The 7,616-nt window shown below is 47.6% G+C and overlaps 1 pseudogene; it reads left to right on the forward strand.

Moving 5' to 3' along the window:
• Positions 1-1,385: 1,385 nt before the first annotated feature.
• On the forward strand, positions 1,386-6,178 carry LOC130859168 (endogenous retrovirus group V member 1 Env polyprotein-like; annotated as a pseudogene).
• The last annotated feature ends 1,438 nt before the right edge of the window (positions 6,179-7,616 follow it).

The following is a 7,616-nucleotide window of genomic DNA, read 5'->3' on the forward strand; positions in this document are numbered from 1 at the left end:
AAAGCCAAGAATTTGCCAGAACAATTGCGCCTGGACAACACCTACCGAAACACACAGGACGGATGATGTCGAACGGACCAGGAGGAAAAAACTCTGTTCAGCAGGATGAGATCTCTTGAAAGCTGTGCTGGATAAGGTAACAGGCACTTTCCCGCTTTCACTCCTTCCTGGACCTTCCTGGGTGGCCATGGTGAGCTTCACCACGTTTGAGGCGCCGGGCGCAAAGGAGAAGGCCTGCGCGTGACGCCATGATCCGTCCACCTCGCTCTCTGTGGTGGCCCCGCGCCCCGCCCATCCACCTGCCCCGCCCATCCACCTGCCCCGCCCATCCACCCGCCCCGCCCATCCACCCGCCCCGCCCATCCACCCGCCCCATCCTCGCCGCCTTAAAGGAACCTAGCTCCTGCAGGCGGGCGCCTGACGCCTGCTTTCGCTCCCTCATGCTGCAGCTTAACCCCCAGAAAAGCCTGTGCTCACACTCTCCTCTAGCTGTTTATCAGTTTCCAGTAATTAATGAGCCACAACATAATTTGTGACTACTCCACCAGGACAGCAGGGCCTTTGGTGCCTCCAGGAGAGGACTGGGAGTCTCTTCAGGATGGCTAAACGCAACTGGCAGCACATCACAGTTGTTCTGGCCCACTGCTGCACCCCGGATAACAAGGAACACATACACGCTGAGAAAGGACAGGGAACATGCAGATAGCCTACTAGCCGCCAATTGGCACCACCAGGTTTGTCAGACAGGTGGTGGCGCCATCCCAGACACGGACCCACACCGGGATGACAAGAATCACGTAGGCCAGACCAGGATGCGACAGTACGTTATTTGTTTATCAGAAGGAATGAGAAGGTGTATGGTGAACCTGGTAAATTATGAGAAGGTCGGAGAAATTGCACACGAGAAGGATGAAAACCTGGCGGTCTTCCTCAGCCGGGTGACAAGAAGCATTCAGGAAGGACACCAGTACAGACCCTGAGTCCACAGAGAGGAGGTGGCTGTTGGCCATGCATTTTATCAGCAAGTTCGCTCCTGATATCAGGAGAAAGTTACCAAAGCTTGAGGCTGGGCCCAAACCTCCTTGTCACCCTTAGCAGAGGAAGGCTTTAAAGTCTATAGTAACAGAGACTTTACAGTGGAGGCCAACAAGGATGGGAGGTTAATAAGGAAAATGTAGCTTCTGGCTGCTTTGATCCACCTGCCACCTCGAGGGGACCCTGGGAAGCCAAGAAGACCAGATGGACGGCCAAGAAGTCGCCTGGGTTGGAATCAGTGCCCCTTTGGTCACAAAGAGGGACAGTGGCAGAACAAATGCCCCGAGCGCCCTCTTGTGGGATGCCCGAAGGACAAACCCGGGCAGCCTCAGTTCCTCGTGAATTTGTGGATGAGAGATGCCAGCACTCTGATGGACTGGCTGAGCACATGCCCAGCTCCGGATCCTACTCCATCCACCCTCATCTCTGCAGCGGAGCCTCGGTTCACCATCGACGTGGCTGACAGGTCCGTGGACTGAATTCCTTTTAGACACGGGAGCCGCCTCTCCCTTCTGACTTGGCCAGCCGGCCCCCTCTCCAACCTTGACTGTCCTGTGAAGAGAGCTGATGGATGGCTCAGGTAAGGTGGTTTACATCTCCCTTTACCTGGGAGTTGGGTCTATCATTATAATTCATTCCTTTTTGTATATGCCAGAATGCCCCGCCCCTCTCCTTTGAAGCGACTAGCTAAATAAGTTAGGGGACAGCATTTTCTTAGAACAAGCAGAAGTTCAAAGAAGTAGGAAACCAGAACAAGGAATATGTCTCTTAGTTTCCTCAGATGACCTGCCTGTCAATCGTTGAGATATTCTCCCCAAATTAGAGAACAAGTAGATCAGGTGGTTTGGGGTATTTCAGTGCCAGGGAGGGCAAAGGGTATTTCCCTGAGAGAAATAAAATGAAAGCCCAGGAGAAATATCCCTGGAAAAGGAAATACCCTTTCAAGACTGAAGCCCTTTGGTTGGGGGCGGGGGGCGGGGATCCAGCTACTGGTCACTAAATTCCTCAAACATGGACTCATTTGACCCTGTCAGTCCCCTTGCAACACCCGACTCTCCCCATCCAAAAGCCTAACGGGAAGTACTGGTTTGTGCAAGACTTACCTATGGGCGGTGAATGAAGCAGTCATCCCCATTCACCCAGTGGTACCAAACCTGTACACCCTGCTCGTCCAGGTGCCAGGGGATATCCAGTATTTCTCTAAGTTGGACCTCGAAGATGCATTTTTCTGTATTCCCACCGCCCCCCCCACCAGCATCCAGATTCAGTTTCTCTTTGCCTTTGAGCAGAAGGACACAGACACCTTGGAGGATACTCAATACAGTTGCATGATGCCTCCACAGGGTTTTGGGGTTAGCCCCCATCTTTTTGGAAATGTATTGGCAAAAGAATTGAGGAACTGAGCCTGAAAAATGGAACTCTGTTACGATATGTTTATGACCTACTTATAAATCAGATTAGAATACTGTTAAAATTCAGGTTTGAATACTGTTAAGGTCCTAAATTTTCTGGCAGGAAAGGGGTATAAGGTTTCCCCAGTAAAGGCTCAGATATCACAGCAAAGGTTTCAATATTTAGAATTTGTTTTGACCCCCAGAGCACAAGGCCTGGCCACAGATCGGAAGATGGCAAGTAGTGCGTTACCATCTCCAGCCACAAAGAGACAACCCTGAAGCTTTCTTGGGATGGCTGGATTCTGTTGTAACTGGATTCTAAATTATGGCCTTATAGCAGAACTGCTATATGAGGCTCTAAAGGGAGGAGAAAGGGAACCTCTCCAGTGGGGTGGGGACCACTAGCAGGACTTTGAGACTCTAAAGACTGAATTGAGTAGAGCACCAGCACTGGGGCTTCCAAATTTAGACAAACCCTTTACCCTATACATTCACGAGGGATCAGAAATAGCAGTGGGAGTCCTGACCCAAAAGCTGGGACCAGATCAGAGACCATGGCTTACTTTTCAAAACAACTGGAGTCAGTAGCCCTGAGATGGCTCAGCTGCCCACGGGCAGTAGCAGTCACAACTGCGTTGGTTTACGAGGCTTCTAAGCTCACCCTGGGGCAACACTTAGATGTGTTAACCGCTCATCAGGTACAATCTGTGCTGGAAGTCAAAGGACATCATTGGTTGGCTGGGGAAAGGTTAACTAAATAGCAGGCTGTCCTAACGGACACCCCTGATGTTACCTTAAAGATGTGTCAAACTTTCAATCCAGGAACTCTGCTTCTAGCTGTTAAGAATGAAGATTTATTGCATCAGTGTACAGAGACCATAGATCAAATTTACTCCAGCAGGTCTGATCTTCTAGGTGAACCTCTTAACAGCATTGAGGTCGAGTGGTTTACTGATGGGAGCGGCTTTGTAGAAATGGAAACCCAAAAGGCAGGGCGTGTAATAGAGTCTAGGTAAAGTCATAGAAGCCAAGGCCCTGCCACCCCAGACCTCGGCCCAGAAAGCCAAGCTAATTGCATTAATGAGAGCTTTGCAATGAAGGAAGGATAAGAAATTAAATATTTATTCTACCTCTAAATACGGGTTCCATGTACTGCATATTCCTGCTGCCATTTAGAAAGAAAGAGGAATGTTAACTGCTAGACATTCTTCCATAAAAACATAAGGATTGAGTCCTGGCCTTTTTAGAAGCAATGCAGCTCCCAACCCAGGTGGCAGTCATCTACCATGCGGGCCGTCAGAGGGATGGATATTTTGCAAGCCAAGGAAACAGCAAAGATGATTGAACTGCAAAACAGGCAGCTCGGTTCCGGGAGCCTGAGCAAATTATGACCTTAGTAATTGGCCCCTCTGGGCTCCCTAACCTTCCCCAGGATTCCTCACAGGAACAAGGAAACACTGAAAGGTAGGACTGTGAGAAGAGAGACACCCGTTGGTACATGAAGGATGACAGGATGTTCATCCCTGAGGCCCAACGGTGGAAGCTCATCAAGAGTTTGCATGATGCCCCCCGTCTAAGAGGGATGCACTATGGAACGTGGTGAAAAAGACCTTTTCAGGGAAGGGACTTAAAGGAACAGTAAAACAAGCGACTCTTGGTTGTGATTTGTTTGCCTATAACAACTTGCAGGCTCAGCCAACCCCCTCCTTCATTACTCAAACCAGTTCAACACTGAGGGATATACTCCAGGGTAGGTTGGCAGTTAGATTTCACCCAAATGACCCCGTGGTCAGGATACAGAGATTTACTAGTATATGTTGACACCATCACAGGTCACAGGTTGAGTTGCAGCCTTCCCCACTGGATCTGAAAAAGCTACTCAAGTCTGTAAGTCCCTTCAAAGGAAAAAATCTCCTCTGTTTGGCCCTCCAAAGTCCCTCCAGAGTGATAATGGGCCCCCTTTTGTAGCAAAGATTACAAGAGGTTCTCAGCAGCGCTAGGGGATAGATTATAAGCTACACATGAACATTGGACCAATTTATTTCCCTTTGCACTCCGAATCTGCAGTTTAGCCCATGTGAGATGACCGACGGGAGGCCTATTCTTACTATGACATTGTACTATGTGATGAAGTGAGCCAGACCCTGTGATATATTATCAATCCGAGGCAAGTTCAGAAGGTAATCTTGGATTATGCCAATAAGATGCTGCCAGCTCCCGCTACAGATACAGCAGAAGGGGCAGCCCCCCTTAACCCTGGAGACCAGGTTCTTCTTAAGACTTGGAAGGAGGGATCCCCTGGAGACCAACTATTAACAAAATGGAAGGGCCCCTATAAAGTAATTTAACCACACCCACTGCTGCCAAATTACAAGGGATCATTAGTTGTGTACATTGGTCTGGACTAAAATTCTTACCTCTAAAAACCTCACAGGTCGAAACAGAGGAACAATACACCTGGAATGCAAAATCTAAGCTACCTATTCAATACAATGGAAAATCTAAGCTACCTATTCAATACAATGGAAAATCTAAGCTACCTATTCAATACAATGGAAAATCTAAGCTACCTATTCAAAAGATAAGCCCCACTGACAGATAAGTAGAAAGTAATGTGGTAGGTTGGACTCCTATTTGCTATTTTTGCTATTATATTCTTGCTTGCATCTTGCCAGGTTGCTCAACCACCCCTGCTAGGGAAGGAACTCTTTTTCCCCTGCTGGGTCTGGAGGACAGGAATCGGTGACGCGTTGGATCCTTCTCTTGGCCCTTCTCCTAAGGAGTGGTTGAGGAGAGAATGTTAAGGGAAGGGGAACTTGGAGACAAAACTCAGTAGTCAACTTTCCCAGCATTTTGGCCCCAAGAAATAATCTCTAATTGTTGGATATGTCATCTCCACCCACAAGAGGGGTTCCTGAGCTCCAGTTTGTCCCTGTAAGTAAGGACAATAATCTCACCCTGACCTCTGAACCTGTTAGAAGCACACCACTTCTAATGGAACTTGATGATTATGTTGATGTGGGGTGTATAGAGCTTATGGACCCGTGGAACCAAACTGGTCTCTAGGTTTGGTGGCCCCTAGTCTGCACAAGACAAGGAAAACTGTTGCCTCTGCCAGGCAGATACCTGCCTTACTAATGTGGGATGCTCACCCTCTATTTATCCCATGTCATTTACCACTTCAAGCTCCTCACACACCCCTAACCAGACTCATTGGTTTGTGACCCCATCTCCAGTATCCCCAGGCACCCAACTTAGCACCTCTTGTACATACTGGAGGGGAAAGGCAGTCCCTTCCTGGAGACTCACCTATGGCCTTCTGAGTAGGCCACTAGACAGGCACCACTAGATGGAGGGCCCCTGTCCGCCAGATGCAGTAATACACCAAACTGGGGCTCCATTTTACATTGCTAGTTTGATTCCACTTCACACTACCAAGCTTGCACCTCCTCCCTTCCACATCTATTCCTCTTTGGTCCACTGCAGAATAAACTCCCCTGCGGAGGGAACCCAAATTCCTCCTTTTCCTGGCCTCTCTGGGCAGTGGCCCTATCCATGCATATACAATATGCACTTCTGGGGAAGATGCACTTGGGGACAATTGGGCCCTAAAGGACTAGGCGTCACTGTATAATGCCACCTCTCAAAACAGATGTAAGAGGGCACTAGGACTGATTCTGATAGGAACTGGGGTGGCCACAGGACTGGCTGCCCCTGGAAGTGTTTTACCTATCATAAAACAATCTTAATAAACCTTACCCAAGTCCTAGAACCTAGCCTCAAAGAACGGTGATGCCTTAAGCAGCCTCCAGGAGTCTCTAGATTCCTTAGCCAGTGTCGTGTTTGACAGTAAATTACCCCAAGATTATCTTCTGGCTGAACAAGGGGATGTCTGTCTGCAATTAGCAAAACTTGCTGTACATACATCAACAGCTCAGGGGAAGTCGAACTAAATATTTAAGAGATTTACGAACAAACTAAGTGGCTGTGAGGGTTCAGCAATCCCATTTCTCAAATTGTATGGGACTCAATTAAAGGCTAAGTCCCAGGCATAACTTGGTTCCTGCCTCTCCTGGGCCTTCTAGTGACAAAAGTTCTTTTATTATTATTTGAACCCTGCTTGTTTAATCTTTTAATCAGGTTTGTGTCTCCCAGGCTTCAACAGTTTCAGGTGAGGCTCATAGTAACCCAAGGTTTTCAACCAGTCCCAACAGATGGTGACCCAGGTTCCTACAGGTCCTTAGAGCAGCCTGCTAGGGACTTCTACCCTCAAGATAGGTTAGGGTCTGCAGCCCCTGTTCAGCAGGAAGTAGCTCCTGAAGAAGAGACCTTTGGCCCCTTGACCCTTAAGAATAGGGGTGTAGAATTCTTCAAGGGGGGAGTGAGATAGGCTGGTACCTGAGGTCATCGGCCCACATCTGGACAATACTTCCTAAAAACAACAGAATATAACACTCTCACCGAGACACATATGTATACATATGAAGGAGTACGGCTGCTTGATAGTCACAAAGATGGCAATGTGGTGTACAGATATCATCAAGGAGAAGGCACTTCTCAGAAAGGGGTGGGGGGATCCTGGAGAAAGATGGGTGGCAGCATGGAATTGTGCCTTCCTTCTGAAATCCCATACCTCCTGCAGCCCTCTGAATAACTGGAGATTTTTGACTTCCAAAGTACACTACAGTTCTGTCAGCCCCTGGAGTCACCTCTAGCTGAATCATGGCAGGATTTCCATTAAAATGGACAGAATATATGACAAACTATAGATAATTCTGGACTATTAAATGGTTTCAGAAAATTAGTCAATACATTAGGAAAGAGATTTTGAGAGAGAAAGAGAAACAGAGCTAGAGATGGAAAGTAACAAAAAGAGACAAAGAGAGAGAACAAAAATTAGAAAATTATACCATATCATCCCAAACCAAGGGCAGATTTGAACTGAAAGCAAAATGGTAGTACTTCGTGATGTGTAAAGATGATATCTGGTGTAGGACCCATCCAAGGCTGGTGTTGTATCACTGAGTAAATTCAGAAAACGTCCATAAGGCTTAGACCAGTACTGTGGCTGAGATCACAAACTCCCTTTCTCTAATTACAAATGCAAAAAAGGAATATGTTATCCCATATGCCACTAAAATTACCCTCTGGATTTATTTATATCTTGAGGTATGTACCTAACTCTGA

Source organism: Hippopotamus amphibius, chromosome 8 (genome assembly GCF_030028045.1).
Source record: "Hippopotamus amphibius kiboko isolate mHipAmp2 chromosome 8, mHipAmp2.hap2, whole genome shotgun sequence".
Classification (NCBI taxonomy): Eukaryota; Metazoa; Chordata; class Mammalia; order Artiodactyla; family Hippopotamidae; genus Hippopotamus; species Hippopotamus amphibius.